The 23,033-nt window shown below is 42.7% G+C and overlaps 1 protein-coding gene across 1 annotated transcript in view; it reads left to right on the top strand.

Annotated features, from left to right (window-relative positions):
* Window positions 1-23,033, top strand: part of PFDN1 (prefoldin subunit 1) — a 59,355-nt gene that overhangs the window by 30,597 nt on the left and 5,725 nt on the right. The gene's annotated exons all lie outside the window — the stretch shown is intronic.

Consider the following 23,033-nt stretch of genomic DNA (forward strand, 5'->3'; position numbering starts at 1 on the left):
CCATTATGTCTTTTTTAAAATGTCCCTAATACGTGAATAATATGAAACCCTGCCCCTTAGTATCTTGAGCAAAGAACTTAAAAACAAACAAACAAACAAAAAAAACCCCACAACAAAAATACTCTCTAGGAATATGTTTAGGGGAAGCAAATGATGAGTTGACCAAACAGTCTGATATGATAATGTGAGCTTTGGAGATGGAATTAACAATAGGGAAGGCAGAGCAGGCAAGTAAGTTTGTGTGTGTGTGTGTGTGTGTGTGCGCGCGTGCACAAAGAATACTGATGTGAAGTGCTTAAAGTGCAGTTTTACTCTGAAAAGTGGCACTGTAGAGTTCTACATTTACTCAGTTACTCCAGAGCAAATCTGCTCAGTTGGTAAATAGAAAGGTGCTTTTCTTCTGTTTGCCCTGAAAGCACAACCTACAGTAAGAAAGACAAGATGGCTTCTGTCTTTTGCATCTCTATCAGTAAATAATCTGCAGGCAGAACTTAGTTAACAGTTCTGCTGATAAAGTGGGAGATAGATATGATGCATGTGTTAGATTCTAGTCTGCCTTACATAGCACTAAAAGGTGTTAAAAAAAAAAGTCTTAAATGCATGGCCTGATTTTCAGAGATGTTGAGCAACCCCAACTCCCATTAAACACAACGAATGTGGCTTGTGTTCATTACTTTTGAAAATCAGGTTCTTGTATTTTGTTCAATAAAGTACTTCGATATGATTCTGAATAGATATAGGGAGCAGATAAGAGTGTGCCATTTTTAGGTGTTTTTCATTTTAAAGACTGTGGATTTAATGTGGTGAAAAGTGTTTTTATTCAAAGAACAGATGATAGGATGGGGCAGATTTAAAGTAGTTTTGGGTGTTGTTTGAATAGGACAACCTTAAGCTTGCGTTTCCTTGGTATCTACCATTCACATTTGTGGTGTTTTAACTATAATATTTTTGAAAAGTAATGCACATATCTGTAGTTGGAGTGTGTCTGCAACCATAACGGCACCATGACAAACTCTTTAATGTGGGGATATGTTTTTGTTATAGTAGTATCCTAATAAAAATAGGATCCACAGTGAGGGAGATATCCTAACCTTTGAAAATCTGTTTTTAACTGTCTCAGCTTTCATTGGAAAGGAGAGAACAGATATGTCTAGGGGGGCAGCTGTGCTAATGAGATGAGGCAAGATAACATTTTAACTACATTTTGTACATTAGCAAGTGTGCGTTGTCAGGTCTGATCAATCTGGGACTGTGCCTATTTGGTTGTGAAGTCCAGGGCAGTCTAGCTGGACAGTGCTGTCCTATGCTCTGGAGAAAAACATTAATGCTGTATTTATAGAAAATTCTCTCTCCATGAATAATGTGAAAGATGCACTTGCAAATTACAGCTGTTATTTCGGAGCTGAGGTGCTTGGGTTGACCTCATGGCTGGGACAGTCACTGATGAAACCCAATGTCAGTGATGTTCACGAGTCCCCATACTGCCTCAACAGTTATTAAAGGGTTGTTTTGAATACACTTTCTGAACCTGAAGCCATTCCATTGCTTGAAAATTTTTCCTCTTGATAGCAGGTAAAAATGCATCCCTTGATGGTGGAAATTTTTCTCCGTTTGCATCTTGGAAAACACGCACCTGCATACCTCTGCAAGTGTTGTAATGTTGATCTTCAAATGGTAAACTGGGCATAGGAGCATCTCCAGTGCATTTACGACTTCCTCAGTGACTGTCTCAGCTGTTCTGAGCACCTTCAGGGCAAGTTCATGCTCTTTGGAGGCTGAATCAAATGTCTTCCAGTAATATAATTTGGTCTTTCCAGCTGGCTTTGTGTGGTTTTTAATGGTCCAAGTGATAGGAACACATCTCTGAGGTATTACAGTGATTCTGTACCCCAGCAGCAGGCACAAAACCAACATCTGGTAGAAGTCTTGGGTAGCGTCTCACAGAGAGCACTAGAACAGCCATATCTTGTGCAAAAATCTGGAATTTAGTAGCACCTCTCTCTGTGACGTTGATGGCATACAAGATAATTTTAGAGTCAACTTCCTCATGGGAAGTATGAAGAAACTCCACTGACCACTGTGAGGCAGCAGCTTCATTATGTCATACACCAATGAAATTCTTCGAGTAATTCTTCACATGCTGGAGTGTTTTTCCTGCAAGGTATGCGGTTAACTCATCCTTCATGTGAATATGAGACAGTAACTTCTTCACTGTAGCATTGGGGATGTTCATGGAGTCAGTGATTTTATATTTCACAAGTGCAGTACAATGGAGTCTCTTCTTTCTGGTAATATTTTTAATTGATTTCCCCATAATACTTGTCAAGCATGAGATGGATTCCGTCATAGATCCAGTATTTTCTCTGTATCCTAATGATGAAGTGTTCAGCCAAATCTTGGCAGGTGTTAATAGTTTCTACTTTGTCGACAGCTTGTACCTTAGCCATACCACCTATGATTGGTATCCTGAAAGGCCTCTGCTGGCATAAGGTACTGGTCATGTTGTCAGTAGGTGCTGGCTTAGGAAGACCATGGAAGATGTACATTAGTTTGTTTTTTGCCTGGCATATATGGGTTGTTCCATCATATGCGAACACTGATTGTGGAGAACTCATGTAGACCCAAAGTCTCACGTAGATCATCATAATGCTGAGGTCTGGACTTGACCAGTAGATGAGCAACAACCTGTCTGCAGTTAGCTTTGTAATCGTCTCTGCCACCTTCACTCTGACTTTCCTCTTTGTATTCAAGCACACCATTAGTCTGTTTTTCTTAATGGGATCCCAAAGATTGACAGAGCCTTGGCTAATTCTTTGGGTTTTGAAGGCCTCATACAAATCATGACCCAGAGTATCCATTTGAGTGACATCTTTAGCTATCTCATCACTGAAGACTGCTTTTATCATAATATTAATGAGCTCCGATGCACGAATGGGTAGCCAGTGCGAGTAAGCTCACCTGTAGCTTTAAAATAGTTCTTTCTTGGTATTTAACAGCACCTAATGAGTTTAAATGGTGCTTGGTTACTTCTGGGAAAATCATTCTAAGCACATTTAATGTTTCATTTGAAATTTGCTAGAGTTCTGGGGTTGTCAAGGAAAGAGCAGCATTCTTACTAAGAGTGACTGCTTCATACATTTTTTTCTTGTGTTGAAACTCTACATAATGGATGCCTTCGGGCTTCCAGCTTACCGCAGAAGAAGCAGGTGTTCTTCTCTAAATTCATGCCATGGGAACTAGTATAGGGCAAGTCTCACCCACAGTTGGCACCTGTCCCAAAATCTTTGACTTTTTTTAAATACTCCATGTACTTCCCCTCCAACCTTGCCAAATTCGTTTTTTGGCTGTGCTTCTTATAGCATGCAAGTTGCCACTATTTAACCAGGTACTCTGCAGGGGTATTCTCTAAAGATTCAGCTACTGGTTGGTATTCTTCATCTCCCCATAGACTTCTAAATATGATCAAAACCAAAGTAAAAAGAAGGATTTTGTAATAAATTACTTTGGGATTGTAATTAACATACATGATATAACATCATTACCTACTGTTTGTGGATGGATTCCAGTAATTTCTGGCTGCATGCTGATGTCTTAACCAGTGCCTCATTACAACTCTTTTGTCATAATAAACCAAGCTAATAATCAGTACCACTGAACCTTTTCTTTTTTGCCGATGATGACAAATCAATTTGAAGCACTCCTTCCATTACGTTGTCACGGAGTGTGGGGGGACACAAGGCCCTACACCCCCGGCTTCCTGCGATTCACCATGACTCTCAGCCAGCCAGTAAAGCAGAAGGTTTATTTAGATGACAGGAACACAGTCCAAGACAGGTCTTGCAGGCACAGACAACAGGATCCCCCCTAGTTAGGTCCATCTTGAGGCCTCAGGGGCACCACAGCCCCATTGGGGGGTCAGAGCCCTGTCTGGGCTCCCTTCCATTCCCCAGCCAGCTCCTGAAACTCTCTCATCCCCCAGTGTCTCCTCTCCCCGCCTTTGTTCAGCTTCCCGGGCAAAGGTGTCACCTGGCTTCTAACCCCTTCCTGGGTTCTCACATTACATGCTCAGGTATCCTCCCTCAAGGCCAGTCTCCCATCCCCCAGTGCAGACCGTCCTCCCAGGCCAACACTCCCCACTCAGCATTCAAAGACCACATTAAGAACAGTCCCAGTTCGTCACATCCAGTAATTTGTAACATTAAAATAAATTAATCAGATATGTTCTGGGCATGAACTGATGAGACAGTGCTGTCAGTTGAGGGCCACAATTTAACTTTGCGAGGGCTGCGTGTTTGACATGCCTGTGTTCAAAAATCATTTTTAAAAACCATAACACTTTCTCAAATATATATCTACATCATTGTTTTAGGGTTGTGGGAGAAAGGGCTTTGGAACGTTACCCAACTCAACCCATTTCCAGTGATGTATTATGAAAATTTCTGCCAACTGTAGAACCTGGAGTGGGGATCTGGGGGCAGCGAGTCCTCCCGCCACGCTGCAGAGGGGGGCGCATTGAAATTATGATTCTGTACATTTCTATGAATCAAATGACACCTCCTTTAACTTTCTCATTATCTTGTCCACAAATTTACACATGCTCTCAGACTAACATCATTAGTAATAGTAGTGCTTTAAGATGAGTAAGCTCTAGTGGAGACAGGACACAGGCATTTTTACCACACACTAAACATTTCACCATTGATCGCACAGGTGGAGCTGCACTGGGACTGAAAAGGCAGCTGTAAACATCCTGATTAGATGTAGCCCCAGTGTTAAAGCCAAATGGAATCTGGTTGATTACTGAGTGTTGGGCTCCCAGGCTGCTAGTCTTGCCAGACTGTGGTCAGTTTTCAGCAACTATAACCTTTAGCTGCATGTCTCCATCTGTTCCTGTTCCTGGTGGGAAATGGTTCTTAACCTTCTGAACTTTGATTGCTGGGTTAAGCAGAATGGGTGGAGTTCCCTGTAAATTATAACCTTCTACTTCTTAGGCAGAGCTTCAAAGCTGTCCACTTGATTGTTGTTTTCTCTCCTTTGAAGCTTACAGCTGCCTTTGGCCAACCGTTATTGGCACTGAATTGACTATAACAAAAGCAGTGACTGATCTCAGTAACTGGTGGGAGAGGGAAAGTGGCTGCCAGTTGGATTGCACTCTCCTTTTTAACCATTGATATGGGGGCCAGGTTGCCTAAAGCTTCTACAATTTGTTTAAAATGAAGATTCATATCCACTATTAACTACTTTTCAAGCTGGCTGTTCCAGGAGAGCCATGGGATTCCTTATGAGAAAGGTTGAAGTCTTACATTGATGCTTCCTGTGAGCTGAGGATTTCCAGGGGAACACCTGAATTCAAGTTACATCACTTATCACAGGAGTAGCTGGGAGAGAATTTATCTGGTCCTGAAACCAACCAGTGATGGTAGGGAGGAAAGAATGTGAAACTTACGTGATCTTAGTGATTCCACTAGGTCATCCTAAAGAAAATATCAGACTGAGAGAAACATGATGAGATTAAAAATCCCCACCTTCAGATTATTAAATGTGGATAGGTTTTGAAGGTTGGATTTACCTTCCACCATGTCTGCTGCTTTCTTTACTGCTTCCCCATCCTAACTACAGTGGCACAGCTCCAGTGCTTCAGTGAAGACGCTGTCTTCGCACTCAACTGCCTAGACACTGCCTATGCCCTCCCACATTTGATGTCCACAATTTAACTTTGTGAGGGCTACGTATTTAAAATCATTAAAAAAAAATTATACTTTAACACTTTCTCAAATATATATTTACATCATTGTTCTAGGTTTGCCATGTTTGATTGTGTTTGTGGGAGAAAGGGCTTGGAATGATACCCAACTCAACCCATTTCCAACAACATTGGAAATAGATGAATTAGTTTGGCTTAACACACACACACACACACACACAAAAACCAAAACAAAACAAGAAAAAGTATGCCTGGGCCGTGGCATGGAAAATTTCAGTCCAAAGTTTGCAACGTTTTTTAAGCAACTGAAAACAGGGTCTTGTGACGACTGAGTGTTGGGCTATACCTTAGTAATAGGCAGTGCTCCTAGCTTCACTTAATAATTAATTATAAAATCCTGGAAGTGTTTCTCTTTTTGATAGCATGCTCAAAATAGTGCCCATTTTGAGTGTGCTTTTTGAAAGCACGTGCCCAACTACCATTGACAGTCTGGGAGTTGGGTGCCTAGTTCCTGTAAGTGCTTTGGGAAATCCCACCTTCAAGGGGGCTGATCCAGTGCATTGTTGGGAGTTTGTAGTGTGAGACATTAGTATTGCCGAGCTATTATCAGGCCCGCATGAGATGTATGCTGCTGACATAGGGCAGAATTTTCCTAAGTGTTCAGCCCTGGGAAGCCGGGCCAGGTCTTCAGTACACTGGGAGCTCATTGGTTACTGAGCTCTTTTGAAAATCTGGCCATAGGTGTCACAATGGGAGCTGCTGGGTGCCGAATACTTCTGAGAATCACTCTCTCGGTGTTCTTCAGAGACTTGAGCTGCATGTTTTTACATTTACAGCACTGCTATAGTGAACTGAGCCTGCAATATAAAACTTAACTTTCTCTTTCAGGACTTGTTTGCCCTATTTTTGCTTTTATTAGCAATGGATACAAACCCAGTTAAAAATAATAAATTGCAGGTTACTTTGAAGGGTTTTTGGCCAGTCTTTGAATCAAAAATAAAACTATCTCCTTTTATACCAACTTCAGTCTAAATGGAATTAATAACAAGGCTGGCCATGCAAATGGCTTTGAGACTTAGCTGCATTGGAAGCCACCTTTAGGGGCACTGCAGGCAGCCTCTTGAAATGCACTTATATAAAGAAAAATTATGCAGGTCTTAAGGTGCTGAAAAATGGTGGAATAATACCCAGAGCTCAAAAAGATTCACAAACACCCATTAGTCAGGGTTAGATACAAACAACAAGAATTGGTGTGAGCAAAGGTGCTGGGATTTCTACCAGGGTTCTCTTCTTGAACTGTGGTTTCTAGACGCATATCTACTACCCATTTGCCCCTGGGTAGTAGATATATCTGATTAAACTTGAAGGTCACTCCTTGACCTGCAGGAAAGGAAGAAGAGATTTTTTGCCTTTTCTCCGGTCTCTAAAGCCTCCCTACTGCTGGGAGGATTGAGGGAGAGGAAGAAATGTCTCTGCTATTCTACTTTTCTCTCCTCGTTATGGTAGGTCCTGCTTCCCTGTGAATAGTTCCAGTGCCTGCGCCTGATGTTGCTCCTAGCTTTCTGCGTAGCAGTACCATGAAATTGCTGTGATTCTTTTTAACCATTGAATTTCAGGTGTCTCTATTGCATGGCAAAGCTGTGAGCAGTGGCAGAGGAACTATACCTCTGTGTGCAAACCCAAAAATGGCACTTTACATTCAATGGACATTTGAAAATTATCTTTGCCATTGCAGGGGCCAATCCTGCAAACACTTAAGGTGCTTAACTTTACACTTGTGCATAGTCCCACTGAAGTCAATGGGACTTCTTGTGTGTACGTACTTGCAAGGTTGGGACCATAAGGCAATGAAAAAATCAAAAGAACGCAGCCTCTTAAATTCTGCAAAGATTAATGCCCTGTGCTCACATACTTACAAGAGGAGCTTCCAACTCACTAGCAGCAATTGGATTTTTCCAGCCTTGATAATATCAATTCTCTTGTTATGTTTAACTATATTAGTTGTGTATGTGAAATCTATTTTGAAAGCATTCTAAAAGGATGAGCACAGGCCCTTTTTAGCTCAGCAATGTTTGTGCAGTATTAGGAGAAAAACCTAGTAATGTTTTTCTTCCCTTGTTTTTAAGGAAACATGATATGCTGGGGTGGAACAATGCTTTGTTCAGGAAATGTTATCCATTTCCATTGTAGGGCTAGATGGATTCTGTTTTTAAATGTGGCATTTTAAAAAGACCAAACTCTGTGATGTTATAAAGACATGGAAAATAATTCTTCCTTCAGCGTGGAGGAAGTGATTATTGCTGTGTTTTTTCACTGGTAGTATCTGATAATCCCCCTCCCTCCTGCTATTCTCGGCATGTTTAGTTGTCAGGCGTTGTCAGACTAAATTGCTAAAAATAACAAATACGGGGGAGGCTGCTCTGTGGCAGCTTTCTTCACTGTGTGCCACTCGTTGAATTTAGTTCCTTCATAGAAAGGGCAAAAGCAACCAGCTTCCATTCTTGTTGAATGGGATTTCTTTTTTTAAAGTGCTGACAAGAAAATTGTTGTGTGTCTCACATTTCCCAAACATTAATACTTCATGCACATGTACAAGAGGATGAAAGCTGACTGCTCATGTAGGGCTAAATCTTCAGTGTCTGTCTACAGCAAAAACTATGATCCTGGAAAACCACAGGAAAATAAGTGGTTGCATTCTAATTCAATAGCTTGGCCATGTGGCTTCTGAGAAGCCATGTAAAATTGTCCCACCCCATGCTCAAGATCTGTTCACCCACCCTTTACCATGATGATGTAGAAACTAATATTTTACCTGTCCATCGAATACTATTAGTCTCCTTGAGTAAGAAGGCGAGTTGACCTTTGCAAGGCTCGTTTATGGTAGAATAAAAGGAAAGGGTCGTTCTGTGGCAGTGGGATCTAATAGGGAGGCTGGATGTCAAGACTCAGAAGCTTTGTTCCTGTCTTTGCCATGGACATGGTCTGTGATCTTGGGGAAACTAGCAATATCTCAATGCCTCACATTCCTCCTCTGTAAAATAAGCATCCCTCACAGAATCGGTGTACGGGTTCATTATGTTTGAGGATCTTTGGATGAAAGGATGGCCTAACTGCAGGTGTAAGATACTAGCAGCATCTTCTTTCTACTGATCAGTAAGATAAGGAGTCTCTGAAATTTGCCAGGCCTACTCCATTCTCCATGAGAACAAAGCTATTTTAATTAAATAGTAAATGTAGTGCTGGTGAAAAGTGCCAAATTGGCTTGGAGACTGAAGTTCTTTGTTACCAGGGCAGTATAGTCCAGGCAATAATGGAAGCATATTGCCACCTGGCAATATACCTCCACTTTGCTCTTGAGGGACCACCTCCAGAAGTGAGAAGGGAGCCCAGTCTCCATGCTTTAGGCAGTCCCTTGATTTTCATACTGAGACTGTCAACATGGGTGCCAATGTGAGTGTAGTTTAATTATGTCGAAAGCCTAGAAACTAGTGTGAACCCTTGGTTCATTTCACAGGCCACTAAACAGCCACCAGAAGGTAACAGTGTTATGTTATTACTGAGCTGGACCACACTTAACCCCCATGAATTACCACTGACAAGCTGCTTATCCCAGTGTGGATTCATGGAGCAGGCCAGTGGTCTGGAGTGTGTGGGCTTTTTCAAATAAACGGGAGAGAATGAGTGCCCCTGTTTATTCTTCTGTCAGGGGAATCCTCTTTTAATCTAGATGGATCTTATTTTGGTTGTGTGGTTTTTCTCTTTTAGCATAGAAGCAAGCTGTCATTTTTAAGAACTGCTCCAAGTGTGCCCGTAAGTGCTGGTCTGCTTAAGCTCTGTCGTCTTGACCTTATGGCCCCAGCTGCATTATGGACATCTTGCAAATGTTTCCCACCATTACTAACACCAGTTCAGTTATAGTTTGAGCAACATTGGGAGCCCTGGTGTAGTGGAGCTGCTGGTATTTTGAGCACCATGGCCTCCAGGGTTGTTAATGCTAATGGAGCAAAACTAGTGCTGCCATCAGTTTGTAATATGTCCATCATGTAGACAGGGCTGTACCTAGTGGTGAGCTTCAACCGGTTCGCACTGGTTCGCATGAACCGGTTGTTAAATTTAGAAGCCTTTTTAGAACTGGTTGTTCCAGGACAACCGGTTCTAAAAAGCTTTTAAATTTAACAAAGGCTCGGGCAGCTGTCCACCCGGCCCCAGCTCACCTCCCCCTCTCCCCTGAACGCTCCGCTCTCCTTCTCCTCTCCCTCCCCTGCTTCCCGCGAATCAAATGTTCGTGGGAAGCCTGAAACAAGGAGCAGGCAGGTAAGCTGGGCGGGAGGGATGGCGCGCGCGGCCCAGTCTGGCTCCACTTGAGCGGCTCCCCCTGGCCCCGGCCGAGCGCCCCTGGCTCGGGCTGGTCCTGGCCGAGCGGCTCCGGCCCGGGGAGTCGGGCCCCGCGGCTCCGGCCCCGGTGCCGGCGGAGCGGACCGGGTCCCGGCCCCAGGCAGTGTGGTAAGGGGACAGTGAGGGGGTGTTCGGTGGGTTGTGGGGGGGTGGATAGGGGTCAAGGCGGTCAGAGGGCAGGGAACAGAGGGATTGAATGGGGGCAAGGTTCCCGGGGGGCAGTCAGGAAGGAGCAGGGGTTGGATGAGGTGGTGAGGGCAGTCAGGGACAGAGAGAAGAGGTGGTTGGATGGGGCAGAAGTCCTGGGGGGCCATCAAGAATGAGAGGAGGGGTTGGATGGGGCGGCAAGGGGCAGTCAGGGGACAGCGAAGGGGGGGGGATGGGTCAGGGGTCCCGGGAGGAGGTGTCAAGGAACATGGGGGGTTGGATGGGGCACGACCCCCTCGGGAGGGCACGACCCCCTCATGAGGTGAGGAGGAGGGAACCTGTTGTTAATATTTTGGCAGCTCATCACTGGCTGTACCGGTTTATGGCATTGCTGCATACAAGATTTGGCTGTTTGAACTCTTTGGGAGAATCTTGTATTGTTTCTAGACTTTCCCAAAGTCTGCTATTTATGATGGCGGTGTGGAAGGCTCCAGGACAGAATTCTGGCCCCCCAAGTTGTTAAGATTCTCAGCTGAGCCTCTCCATGGCTTGATGAAGCCTGGACTTGTTTGGCCCTTAGGGGAGGTACTCTCTCCTAGCAGTACTAGGCTTGGCAGTCAAGGCTGTGTTACTTTGGCTTTAATGGCCTTGTGTGATATTTGGAGTTATCTGCATTGTATCTGAATGATCAAACGCCTGGAGGGTTCAGGAAGTTGGAGATGGTGAAAGCTCTGTGTAACTTGTTCCATATGCCTGTGATGGCAGTTCCAGTGCTCTCAGCACAGAGTTCATCCAGCCAACAGGGTATGTGTTTGGCAATGGGGCTTGCTCTGAGCTCTTTACGTCAACACACGTTGCTAACTCTCAGTTGCTGTTACTAACATGGATGCAGGCTTCTATCCTGTGGAGGCTCCACTTTGAAGTTTATTAGAAAAATTGGTAACAGAATTCTGTCCACCCGTGAGACCTTTTAAAATTCTTCCATAGGAAAGCGTCTTGAAGTACATCTGAGGCACTGCTGGGCATCAACAGAAAGATTGCCGAATGCACAGATATGATCTCCCTGTCTTTTTATCTAATCTCTGCTCACCCCTTTTAGGGTTTACTCCCTACATCTGTTCATATTGTGCATGGCAGCTACTGGAGGGAAGCGCCAAAACCCATCAGTCATCTGCTGCATGGATGGGAAGAGGATTGCACCACACTGGCTCCTTCCCTTTCATTGCTTTATTCTAGGGCTGTCAAGTGATAAAAAATATTTATTGCCATGTTAAACAATAATAGAATACCATTTATTGAAATATTTTTCGATGTTTTCTATATATTCAAATATATTGATTTCAGTTACAACACAGAATACAAAGTGTACAGTGCTCACTTTATATTTATTTTTTATTACAAATATTTGCACTGTAAAAACCAATAGAAATAGTTTTTTTCAGTTCACCTAATACAAGTACAGTAATGCGATCTCTTTATCATGAAAGTTAAACTTACAAATGTAGGATTAGGTACAAAAAATTTAGGTCGAGTGCTGTATTCAAAAACAAAATAATGTAAAACTTTAGAGCCTTCAAGTCCAATCAGTCCTACTTCTTGTTCAGCCAATCGCTCAGACAAACAAGTTTGTTTACATTCCTGTAGCAGATAATGCTGCCTGCTTCTTGTTTATGATGTCACCTGAAAGTGAGAACAGGCATTTGCATGGCACTGTTGTAGCCGATGTCACAAGATATTTACATGCCCGATGCGCTAAAGATCCATATGTTCCTTGATGCTTCAACCACCATTCCAGAGGACATGCGTTCATGCTGATAACGGGTTCTGCTCGATAACAATCCAAAGCCGTGTGGACTGATGCATGTTCATTTTCATCATCTGAGTCAGATGCCACCAGCATGTTGATTTTCTTTTTTGGTGTTTGGGTTCTGTAGTTTCCACATCAGAGTGTTGCTCTTTTAAGACTTCTGAAAGCATGCTTCCCATCTCATCCCTCTCAGATTTTGGAAGGCATTTCGCATTCTTAAAATCTTGGGTCGAGTGCTATAGCTATCTTTAGAAATTTCACATTGGTATCTTCTTTGCATTTTGTCAAATTTGCAGTGAAAGTGTTCTTAAAAGGAACAACATGCTGGGTCATTATCCGAGCCTGCTATAACATGAAATATATGGCAGAATGCAGGTAGAACAGAGCAGGAGACATACAGTTCAGTCACAAATTTAATTAACGCATTATTTTTTTAACGAGTGTCATCAGCATGGAAGCATGTCCTCTGGAACGATGGTTGAAGCATGAAGAGGCATATCAATCTTTAGCGCATCTGGCATGTAAATATCTTGCAATGCTGGCTATAGCAATGCCATGTCAACGCCTGTTCTCACTTTTAGGTGACGTTGTAATGAAGAAGCAGGCAGCATTATCTCCTGTAAATGTAAACAAACTTGTTTCTCTTAGTGATTGGCTGAACAAGAAGTAGGACTGAGTGGAGTTGTAGGCTCTAAAGTTTTACAATGTCCATGTCTAGTTGGCAGCTGGTATCAAGCGGAGTGCCCCAAGGGTCGGTTTTGTTCAATATCTTCATTAATGATCTGCAGGATGGCGTGGACTGCACTCTCAGCAAGTTTGCAGATGACACTAAACTGGGAGGAGTGGTAGATATGCTGGAGGGTAGGGATAGGATACAGAGGGACCTAGACAAATTAGAGGATTGGGCCAAAAGAAACCTGATGAGGTTCAACAAGGACAAGTGCAGAGTCCTGCACTTAGGACGGAAGAATCCCCTGCAGTGCTACAGACTAGGGACTGAATGGCTAGGCACCAGTTCTGCAGAAAGGATTTAGGGGTTACGGTGGACAAGAAGCTGGATATGAGTCAACAGTGTGCCCTTGTTGCCAAGAAAGCTAACGGCATTTTGGGCTGTATAAGTAGGGGCACTGCCAGCATATCGAGGGACGAGATCATTCCCCTCTCTATTTGACATTGATGAGGCCTCATCTGGAGTACTGTGTCCAGTTTTGAGCCCCACACTACAAGAAGGACATGGAAAAATTGGAAAGAATCCAGTGGAGGGCAACAAAAATGATTAGGGGGCTGGAACACACGACTTATGAGGAGAGGCTGAGGGAAATGAGATTGTTTAGTCTGCAGAAGAGAAGAATGAGGGGGGATTTGATAGCTGCTTTCAACTACCTGAAAGGGAGTTCCAAAGAAGATGGATCTAGACTGTTCTCAGTGGTAGCAGATGACAGAACAAGGAGTAATGGTCTCAAGTTGTAGTGGGGGAGGTTTAGGTTGGGTATTAGGAAAACCTTTTTCACTAGGAGGGTGGTGAAACACTGGAATGGGTTACCTAGGGAGGTGGTGGAATCTCCTTCCTTAGAGGTTTTTAAGGTCAGGCTTGACAAAGCCCTGGCTGGGATGATTTAGTTGGGGATTGGTCCTGCTTTGAGCAGGGGGTTGGACTAGATGACCTCCTGAGGTCCCTTCCAACCCTGATATTCTATGTTTTCCAGTGTAGTTACATAACAAAAAAACTGCATTTGTAAGTTGCACTTTCAGGATAGCGATTGCACTACAGTACTTGTATGAGGAATTGAAAAACACTGTTTTATCATTTTTACAATGCAAATATTTGTAATAAAAAATAAGTGAGCACTGTACACTTCATTCTGTGTTGTAATTGACATCAGTATATTTGAAAATGTAGAAAAAATCCAAAATATTTAATAAATTTCAATTGGTATTCATTCTATTGTTTAACAGTGTGATTAATCACAATTAATTTTTTGTGTTAATCGCATGAGTTAACTGCGATTAATCAACAGCCCTACTTTATTTGCAGTTCTGTGCATATGGGGAGTGAAAGTCCTACAACCTGTTCTCTCATTTCTCTGCTTCCTTTGGGGATGGGTGCAGTTATATAAAGAAGCTTTTCCCCAGTGGTAACAACCTGCAGCTGTTCACCCACTACTCCCTGGTGCCACCTGCTAAGCCTCCACCGCTGCAGGATCTCCTATGGAAGGGCAGCCCATTGGACATGTAGGGAGAGCTGCTGGCGTGAATCTACCCTGTATATAGTTGCTGGTTTTCAGGAAGAAAGTAGCTGAAGTTTAGTCTAGCACATAGATTAGGATCTTTAAAGTGGGGAGAGGGCATCCACATTCTAGTCTTCCATTTAAAAATGAAAAATACTCAGAGCATCTCAAAAAAAAACCCCAACACCTCCAAGCAGAACAAAAAACCATAGCCACAACAACCCCACACCCGCTGCTCCTCGCTGCTTTTTTGGTTTAAAAAAACCTTTTTGTAGCCAGCTGGAGGATATGGAGTACCCTGAAACTAGAATGATCGAAAGAACAAAGAGAGAACAAAATCATCCTTTTTACAGAGCATTTCTGTCATTTGGTTGCTGCTTTACAAATTTGGATTAATGTCAGTTAGTGCTGTGAGAGACGGGACAAAGTTAATACACCTCTACCCCGATATAACACAGTCCTTGGGAGCCAAAATATCTTACCGCATTATAGGTGAAACCGCGTTATGTCGAACTTGCTTTGATCCACCGGAGCGTGCAGCCCAGCCCCCCCCCCCCCCCCAAGCGCTGCTTTACCGAGTTATATCCGAATTTGTGTTATATCGGGTCACGTTATATCAGGGTAGAGGTATACTGCACTAATTTCTTTACTGCGTATGTACTCCAGTTTTTGACTCTGTCCAGGTAACAGCAGAAGCACAACAAGTGAGGTAGAGGTGGCTTTACCTGTGATCCATGTAATGATGAGCAGTTTTACTGTATGATCACAGCCTTGCAATTGAAAGGGAGTCAGCTGCTCTACAGTAATTATGATGCAGCCAGGAGGTCAGTTTCTATGCCCTGCTGTGATGGGGCTGATGCATTAGATCACTTCTGGCCTGCAACACAGATCACAGGTGAAAAGTGTGTCTAGGCTTTTAAAATTGCCAGCAAAGTATGGCTTATAGTAAGTCGTATGCAAGTAACAGGCTGCAAGGTATTAGACCTTAAACCTAGGGAATAGAAAAAGGAGAATTAGATCATTAAAAAGAGGAGATTTCTAGCTTTCTAATAGGATCTGGCACTGGCTTAGCCCTGGGAGGTCGTGAGATCTAGATTTAAAATTTCAGCTATTTTATACATTTTAAATGTTTTTGGCCATTGTGAATTCAATGGGACAACCAATACGTATACAATGACTTGTGTGTATGTCTTTGCAGGGTTAGGCCTTTAATTTGGAATAAACCTTCATAATAGTGATTTTTGTAAGGCCTGCAAGTTGTGCAGATAACTACTTGATTATTATCATATTACTAATTCACTCAGCCGGCCTTCAGTTGAGCTGTAAATGGTACAAAATAAACATATAGGTTGGCCAGCAGGGGCTAAAATTTCATGCAGTCAGAAGTTTGAAATTCCACCTCATTTCGTATTTCACTGTTGTGTTTTGTCTTTAGGACCTTTGATGGTTTTCCTGTTGTTATTTTTTTAGGTGTATAAACATATAGTAGATTTGAAACTAGGAAAATGGTTGACATCCGTGTCAATAAATTAATTTAAAAATATTCTGATAGCTTATTGAAGGGATGGTCTCTGGTCAAATTTGTCCCAGAATTTAGATTTTTGTGAAAAATATACTTTATAATTGAAACGTTTCTATCATTCTTTAAAAATTGCAATGGAAAAAGCTTTTAAAAGCTATCACCTACCAGCCTTCAGTTCTAGCGAAGAACTAGAATGTGAAATAGGCTAGAAACAAAAAAGTCTGCTTCTAATTAGATATCTATGTATGGAGTTAGGAGCCTAACTTTAGGTACCCAGGTTTGAAAATGTTGGTCACTTTTTTTTAAATATGATTTTTAGCTTCGCAGGATCTCCTTAGAGGAAATGGTAGTACCTGAGGAGCAACTACCATTTCCTCTGATAGGACTGGACCTGTTTTTATGAATAAATTGAGTTACAAAATCATTCTTGTAATTTGGAAACAGAGTATTAACACATTAAAAGGAGAGCTTGGAATTTATAGTGAAACGCTATCCAAGGGAATGGCTAGAACTTCCTCAGGGCTCTCCCTGGCATAGCATTACTCACATAGGTAATCCTTACTCATGGGACTAATATCTCTGCACTCACCTCTTAGTCACTGTGGCCCATCCAGCCACTCCTCATTGCCCCTTACTCTATGCAGTTTATTGCGGGGCTAATCTGTTTCCTCTACCACCACCCACGCCCCAGGTGGGAACAGGAAATAATTGTTTATATTGTCTAGAACCCTTACCTGTGCCCAGAACTGACCAAGCTTTGAGTCAGCATTGTTAAACCACACCTCAGTTTTCAGGAATTTGAGGGTGTTGCCATAACTGCCTCTTGGCACACGCCTTCCCTCTCTCACTCTTTACTATGCCTGAAGTTATGAATGAATTGTTAGTCTACACTTAAAATGCTACAGTAGTGCTGCTGTAGTGCTTCACTGTAGACACTCACTGCAGTGAGAGGAAGGGTTCTCCTGTCACTGTAGTTAATCCACTTCCCCAAGATGTGGTAACTAAGTGGAAGAAGTCTGGCCATCGACCTACCACAGTCTGTACCAGGGGTCAGGTCAGCATAGCTACATCTTTCGGTGGTATGGATTTGTCACACCCCTGAGAGACGTAGTTATGCCGAATTAACATTTTATGGTAGATCAGCCCTAAGTAACAGTGTGACTGTCTGGCCACTTCTCTTTATATATCTGTAAGGCAAACAGAAGTTCAGCTGGGTCTGAATTAGGAAGAATGGATATTTCTTATTGGCCTCTGATTTTTTAAAAACATTTGGGCTTTGAAATCTTAGAAAATAATTATTAAAAAAAGGTTTCATTTGACACTGAATGTGAAGGCAGAGCTGAAAAGCAGAAAAAGTACAATACAAATCTTTGCAAAAAAATTTTTCTCTAAAAAGGTCTTTCTGACAGGAAGTGTTTTGATTGCATTACTGGCTTTAACAGTAATAATATATTAGGATCCAAAGTGTGGAACTGAGGAACTTCTACATTTTTCAAGACTCTGTTTTGTAAAGGACTTTTGCATAGAAAATATTCAAGCAAAAATTCAGATGACAAGGTGGGAATTTCAGAAGCACTCAGCATTTGACCTAACTCTCTGCTCAGTAGTTAACAGGAGCAGATCTAGGTCAATGTTGAGGGCTTTTGAAAATCCCAGCCTACAGGTTGAGTTTTGCTAAGAGGTTTAGTTTAGCCAGTAATCGATCTGCTGAGTCCAGAGGGAGTACATTTCTGCAGCCACACATTGACACTGCACAGGTCAGTTTTCTCAGGTTGTCATTCAGGTCAGGTTTTGGTGCAGAAGTTCAGTGGAATAGTTGTCATACAGCTGAGGAAGGCTTCATCTACACCCTCAAACACCTCTAATTAAATTTTGTAGTTCAGATGAAATGATGTGTGCAGTAGGTTTCCAAATATAGGGGCAGTGCCCATCGACAGGCATGATTTATGTTTCATAGTAATTCCTCTTATGGTACTGGTATTGCGTGTTGCCACTGTCTAGCCATGGACGGTGTCTGATACTTTCCTGCAAAGTGGGCAGACCCAGTTGGATTCTCCTGTTTGGTGTTCTGCCTTAAGCAAACTCTAGCGGAATTTCCTGAAATTAATCTCCTGCTTGGGAAGACTTATTGTGAACAAGTCAGACTGTTCATCAGTTGCAGTAAGGTATAAATCTTAGAGTATCCCTGAGGTTCTAGTCAACATGAGATGGCCCAGGGCTCATTAAATTGCGGGAACTGGTGTATGCCCATGCAGCTGTTCAGAAAAAAGCCCACTGATTGCTATGTTCTGAATTTCCCCAAGACATACCTGTAGCAGCAAATGCCCAATCTAGCATTAGATGGACTAATCTGTTTGGGTAATTAGATTTCACTCTGGCCAAGTAAGTGACAAAATGACAGAGCACTTCAGACCTGGAAAAGAAATGGCTAAGGGGAGATATGATTGAGGTCTATAAAATCATGACTGGTGTAGAGAAAATCGATAAGGAAGTGTTTACTACTTCCCATAACATAAGAACTAGGGGTCACCAAATAAAATTAATAGGCAGCAGGTTTAAAACAAATAAATAACAGGAAGTATTTCTTCACACAACGCACAGTCAACCTGTGGAACTCCTTGACAGAGAGTGTTGTGAAGGCCAAGACCATAACAGGGTTAAAAAAAGAACTAGATAAATTCATGGACGATAGGTCCATCAATGGCTATCAGTCAGAATGGGCAGGAATGGCGTCTCTAGCCTCTATTTGCCAGAAGCTGGGAATGAGTGATGGGATGGGTCACTTGATGATTACCTGTTCTGTTCATTCCCTCTGGGGCACCTGGCACTGGCCACTGTCAGAAGATAGGATACTGGGCTAGAAGGACCTTTGGTCTGACCTAGTAGGGCCATTCTTATGTCCTTTTCAAAGACCATGGGTAGACAAAAATTTTAGACTTTGTTACTGATCTTTTTGAAGACAGCAAAATCTCCTTCCCTCCAGCCTGCGCTTTGTGGACAATTTCAACCATCCTGAAGTTGGCTGAAGCCCTGTAGGGTTGGGGAAAATGTTTCTCCAGATGAGTGTGTATACCCAACTATATCTCGGGATCTGATCACTTTCCCAAAGAGTGTTCCCACACAGACCCCGAGGAATGTAAAAAATGACACGTTAACTTTAGAGACACAGAAACTCTTGGCCAAAAAGTTTATAGAGACCATGTCACAAGATGAGTTACATCAGGGGTGCTATTTGAGGCATTGTGTCATATCCAAAGACTTCAGAGACTTCCTCAAGGAAAGGCTTCTGATTGTGAGAATAAAATACTGGCAACCGGCAGGCTGACACTCCTGAATGTGATATAATGCTTGGGAAAAGGCATTGGGGGAAGAGCATCCTCAGGAAAGGAAGCTGCCAGCTTGCTTCAGACCCATCATTTAGGGTTTGTATGGACAAGGGTTTACAAAGCCTAACATTAGGCAGAAAGTTTCCATGACTGACTTTTAAATTTCCATGAAGAGCTTTTTGTTTGGATTTAAATGTTCCCTTTCAGTATTTGCGGCCCACAGATTGAAATATTGTGCTAAGGCATGAGAACCAGAGGTTGAAGCTGGCTACTCTGGGTTTTCATTGTCCAAACAGAGAGAGAAGCACAATGGAAACATCAAAAATGGTGAAAAATAAATTATAAACAATTATTTGATAAAAGACTATCTTTAAATCAAATGCATAATCTAGAGTTCTGCCTTTCACAGCATGATTCATCATGGAGAGCAGAGTGTAATACTGGCTTTTTAATGTAAGAAGAATAGTGCCACAATAGCTGGGTGCCCAGCAGACATGTCAGTAGCACATCCTCTCCTGAGAACAGAAATTGGGATTCTCCATAGTTATGCAAAATCCAACCAAAAACCATCCTAGTTTCTCTCAATGTAGGGCCAGTATCTAAGCCACAAGGCTGTAGGAAATATATTGCTTTAGTCTTCTAAAACTAGTCAGTGAGGGCTCTGAGTCATAGTTTTTTTCTCTCTGTGTGGAATGCTTGCATGCTACCTCTTTAACCTATTAGGAATGTATGGCTTTGATGTGTCATGCTGCATATCTGTTTCAGAATGGCACCAGTTCAATGATTCTTATTAGGAGATGGTGTCATAAAACCTTAAGGTAGGAGTATCCAGTGCACTGAACTCCAATTTACCTGAACCATACAGGAAACTCATTCCTGGATTGCCAAAGAGAGAGTCTGTGCTAATCACAGCTCTTGCCCTCTTGAAGGAGTATCAGCTGTAGCAACTTCTGTATTAAATAGAATACAGTTCCGCAGCTGATGATGAACGAAATAGGATTGCTTAGCTCAGAAAACAAGGTGGCAGCATGCTACCCGAATAGGGGTTTGAAACACAAAGTCACTTCTTAGGAGTAGACACATGAGGTTAGGGGGTGATGGTATTTAAAACATCCTTCTTATTGTACTGTTGACAAGACACAAACCAGAGCACCAAAGCAGCCTCTTAAATGAACTGTAATAGTAAGTACCAGGAGAGAGTTAGCGTTCGTGGGACACAGCCTGACTTGCATAACCTCAAAACAAGGAGGAAGAGTCAAGTTCATGTTCCCAATAACTGAAGCTCAGGACTGTTACACCCTCCTATCAGGGAAAGGCATGGAGGAAGACTGACTAATTCCTTTTCTTCCACTAAATCACTGGTTTAAATGTGGCCTAGGTAAATTGTGGCTTTTACCATCTGATGGCTGCTCAGTGTCCAATGTGAATTCAATTTGTGGCCTGTCTACTTTAGAAGGGAAGCCAGATCTTGATGCCAGAGAAGTTAATGTGAACTCTCTGTATGACAAGGATGCGTAAACTGCCAGTACTATTTTTGGCTGCATCTCTGATCACATGGGAGGTACCAGTTCTACTCGACAGAGCCCCAGTGAAATCCCACCCAGCCAGTAGAAGAATTAGGAGGAAAAGGCAAAGACAGGTCACTTAGAACAAGGACTGAAGGGTATGGCACTGGAGGAGCAACTATAGGGCAAAATGTCAACTAAAGGGCAGCAAGTCAAAGTTCAGGGCCCTGTGGCAGACTCCCTTATTTCCCTACTGTTACTGTGGGGAGGAGAAATTGACATTGGAGTCAGGTATTTTCTTTGATGCAGTCTTGTTAATTTACAAGGAATGTACAAAGTCCTGCTTCTCCAAACACAGGAGGACTCCCAAACAGGAGACAGCTTCCTTGCTTACAGCCCCAAACTCTTTCAGCCAGTACTTTGACCCCAAAACTTCTCACTAGGCTGCTTCCAGGGCTACACACCTTGCTTCCAGGTGGTGTCCATGTGGCTTTCTTTCCTGCTCTGTCGGTGTCTCTGTCATCTCTCCCTCCTTGTTGTGCTGTGTCTGTCCCTTCCCCCAAGACAATACCCAATGAAAACCTCTTCTTCTGGGTAGTTAGAATTCCTGAGCGAACTTGGTTTGTCTGGGAGACTGCAGTTGTTTCTTACATTTAAACCAAAAGAAAGATGTCTGCTAATTAATCAGTGTAAGAGGTTTTAACCCAATCTGTAACAGTATGTAGTAGGGAAATGAGTGTGTGCAAACGGGTGGACATGATCAGTCCATAAATACCTTCCAGGTAGCACTATAAATGGAGGAAGGTGCTGTAGTTATTCAATCTCTGAAGGTAAAATAATAAACATTGGCATCTTGGGGAATTTCCCACTGGTGGTAGCCATGATGAGAGCTCTAGTATAGACAAGATGTTTCTACCACCATTTGGTCTAGACCTGCTCTAAATAGCACTGGTGATAGTGCCATGGTGGAAGATTCCCACCAAATGCTAGTGTAGGGGAAATGGATTGATGAAGTGGGAGCAGTTGAGCAAGAGAGTAGATGACTAGGGTGGTGATCAAAGTTCCTGGTCTGTAAACCTGGAGCAGATTAAATAAAATCTGTGTGAGTGGCATAGTGAGCAATACTTGAAAATGCCGCATTCAGGTTGGCTCCTCATAGGCATCTCTTCTGGCCCCGCTCTCTGAATCAGCAAGTTGGGTTTTTTTTGTTTTTTTTTTGTTTAAATCAAACATTAAATGTGCCCTTTGCCCAAAGACTTAGAACTACAGATCTCATTAAATTATTCACATGTGTATTCAGCTGCCTTCAAGGCAGCCTTCTGCTTCCAGCTCCTCAGCTGGACAATAATTAACAGACTACACCACATGCCGGAGGAGTGTAACATCAGGTCACTCCTCCATATTTGGAAGTCCTGTAAATATCAGTGCCATAAAAACAAACTCATTTCTGAAACCACTGAAAACCATTTCCTTGCAAACTCAGCCCAGTAAGCGCTGATAACTGAGATGCACTGGAATCCCTGGTAATTTTGAGTGCTGGATGATTCACTTATGTGACAAACGATTTAAGCTTATTTACTGGTATTGCTGAGTGTTGCAGTTTGGCAGTGAGCAGTTAAGAAACTACCTGCAGTAGCCTGTGCTGAATAAGCGTCAGTAAAACTACAAAGATCTATGTTGGTAGCAGAGTCCCGACTGATAAATCTATACATAGTACACTAAATGAGAAGTCATTTGCACTCACTGACTGGGGCAGGGGAGAGCCTTTCCGAAAGGGACCATCTCTCTGTTCCAGACATAGACATCAGCTGGGAACCCAACCTTTTCATGCTACTTAATCCCTTATTCTCCCCGCTCCTGCTTGCCACAGCAGCAACTGAGCCCTGCTCTACACTTAACATTTAGATCAACCTAGTAAAGCCGAACTCGCCCTCAGTATGGAGGCAGCTAGGTACACAGGATAATTCTACTGTCGACCTAGCTACTGCTGGTCGGGGAGGTGGATGGATGGAAAAATCCCTTCCATTGATGCAGGAAGCATCTACGCTATGGTGCTACGGTGGCGTAGCTGAAACTGTGCCAGTGTAGTGCAGACATGCCCATAACTGTTTGTACCTGCATTCTGATGTAACTGGTGCTGGTAATGCATTGTCTTCTGCATGCGATGTAAAACTGAGGCCTTGATCAGTTGTGCTAATCAGGGTTATGATTTTCAAAAGGGTTTAAGGGAGTTAGACCATGGAAATTCAGCAGGAATGGGACTCCACCCCCTTCAGCCTTCTGTAGAATCCCAGCCCATGACCTCTTGGCTCTTCAGAAAAGGGACAATTTTACTGTCCTTCCACTTTGGGAAATTCTCTTCTGCTGATGCTAAAGCCACTGGCAGTTTCAGTTGGATA

This window comes from Mauremys mutica, chromosome 8, assembly GCF_020497125.1.
Source record: "Mauremys mutica isolate MM-2020 ecotype Southern chromosome 8, ASM2049712v1, whole genome shotgun sequence".
Lineage (NCBI taxonomy): Eukaryota > Metazoa > Chordata > Testudines > Geoemydidae > Mauremys > Mauremys mutica.